Genomic DNA, 2,640 nt, shown 5'->3' on the forward strand with positions numbered 1-2,640 from the left:
GTTTTTACTTGTCCACTTGTGTTATAATGTAATAGCAAACACTTCCACTGTGTATACTCCTCTGACAAAATAACCCATCAAAGAAAGCTTGTGAAATGCTAATGAAACACTTAAGGGCTTTAACAGAAAATGCTAATTTCAAAGAGAGTGGCCATTATGCTTAGTGGTTGGAGGACAAAAGGCTAAATGTATTCCTCCCTCATCCTCCCCAAAGGAAAAACCCATGTGGGTAGACAGACTGTCAACTTGTCTTCTGTGAGAAGAAGATATAAATATGGATTCAGAGAAAGATCTTTTATCTCTGGACTGTTTGGACTCTTACAGTGAAGTATACCAGATGCAAAGCAGAGATCTCCAGAGACGATCAGGGTACTCTGAAACGACTTTTGGGAAAGTGGCAGATTACTGCATCTCTCCTTCAAATTGGAATTATAGACTATGACTCACCTGTTATTATATTTGATCTGCTTTAACCTCACAATGCCTCTCACTTCCCTTTTTTATCTAATAAAACTTCAGTTAATTTACTATAGAATTGGCTACCAGCGTTGTCTTTGTTGTAAGATCTGGAGTACCAATTGACCTGGGGTGACTGGTCTCTTGGGACTGAGAGAAGCCTGATGTGGTGTGATTTTAGGTTTAAGTAACCTTTTATCACAAAGGTCAGTTTGTCTGGGTGACAAGATAGACTGGAGACTCTAAGGGGACTGTCTGTGTCTCCACTGTAAGACTGTAATAGTGATCCAGGAGTGTTTGTTACTGGCTTGGTGAAATCTAATGATAGACTACACCACCATTTTAGGGTATGTGCCTTTGTCTTCTGACAGTCTGCCTGAGATAGGTACTTAGAGTTGTGAGCTGTTCCAGAAAGTGTGACATGGGGCTAATACTTAACTTGTGGTGGGTTCATTCATTTTTAACAGAAATTCCATCCTGAACTGCAGCAACCTACCCAACAAAAAGTTCAATCAAAGTCTAGCCTTTCCCACACAAAGTTTCATTTTTGAGACAACAGCATCTTTTCAACAAGAACAAAAAACATTTTGTCCATAAATTCCCACCAGCTCAAATCACCAACCCTCAGTACCAGTTTTGCAGAGGTATTCCCTTGACGTATGAACAAACAGGAGGTTTTCTCTTTGTCTTATGGCTCCCATCTCCCATTTCTATCACCAGCGATAAAGTCACAGGAGACCTTCAGGCGAGATAATGACAATAGCCACTTCCTGACAGCCTTTGCAAGTGCTGGTGAGGCTACCTTTGACAAAGATGGCCTTCACCTCCTATAGTTTGCTTTTAAGATGAAGCCAGTCAGTTGTCAAAGGAGATGGCCAGTTGCTGATCTGCCAAGAGGCAGAGAGAGTTCTGTGAGGAGAAGGGAAACAGTTGGGATCCAGAGAAGGAGGGTGAGGAAGGAAGGTAATATTGGGAGAGGGGCAGGGCAAGTGAGATCCGTGGAATGACTCTCTGTGTGGCTGAGTTTCAGGAGGGAGGTGTGTAGATGGAGAGCTGCTCCCTGAGCTGTGTTGTCATAGGGAAAAGTGAAGAAGACTAGGGGAAAAGATGGCAGGAGGGGACAACCAAATATGGAGTTTTACAAATCAGTCAGAGCACGTGAAAAAGGGAACGATTACTGCTAATAATGAACAATCTCTAGCATTTTTCATGTAGAAGTGGATCCCAGTATCTGTATTTGTCACTTCAACCTCTCAGTGGGTAAGGCCTGAATGCACAAAAGGAGTTAGGTGATGTGATGCTGAACCTCACAATGCCTAACTTTGGAAAATCACCATTATACACAGACCTGGAGCTCAGACCTAATCTCCGATACACTGAATGAAGAGTGATAGGAGCCTTAAACTGAGATTCACAACAGGCAGCCTGCTAACCTGGAAGACCTCTGGTTTACAACTTAGCCCTGGTCTACACTACGAGTTTAGGTTGACGTTAGCAGCGTTAGATCAATTTAACCCTGCATCCATCCACACGATGAAGCCATTTTTGTCGACTTAAAGGGCTCTTAAAATCAATTTTGGTACTCCTCCCCGACGAGGGGATTAGCACTGAAATCAACCTTGCTGGGTTGAATTTGGTAGTGTGGACGCAATTCGATGGTATTGGTCTCCGGGAGCTATCCCAGAGTGCTCCATTGTGACCGCTCTCTACAGCATTCTCAACTCCGATGCACTGGCCAGGTAGACAGGAAAAGCCCTGCGAAATTTTGAATTTCATTTCCTGTTTGGCCAGCGTGGTGAGCTCAGAGGTGACCATGCAGACCTCATCAGCACAGATGACCATGCAGTCCCAGAATCGCAAAAGAGCTCCAGCATGGACCGAAAGGGAGGTACTGGATCTGATCGCTGTACGGGGAGACGAATCTGTGCTATCCGAACTCTGTTCCAAAAGACGAAATGCAGGAATATTTGAAAAAATCTCCAAGGGCATGAAGGACAGAGGTTATAACAGGGACCTGCAGCAGTGCTCTGTGAAACGTAAGAAGCTGAGGCAAGCCTACCAAAGAACCAGAGAGACAAATGGCTGCTCTGGGTCAGAGCCCCAGACATGCTGCTTCTATCATAGAATCATAGACTATCGGGGTTGGAAGGGACCTCAGGAGGTCATCTAGTCCAACCCCCTGCT

This window comes from Trachemys scripta, chromosome 14, assembly GCF_013100865.1.
Source record: "Trachemys scripta elegans isolate TJP31775 chromosome 14, CAS_Tse_1.0, whole genome shotgun sequence".
Taxonomy (NCBI): domain Eukaryota; kingdom Metazoa; phylum Chordata; order Testudines; family Emydidae; genus Trachemys; species Trachemys scripta.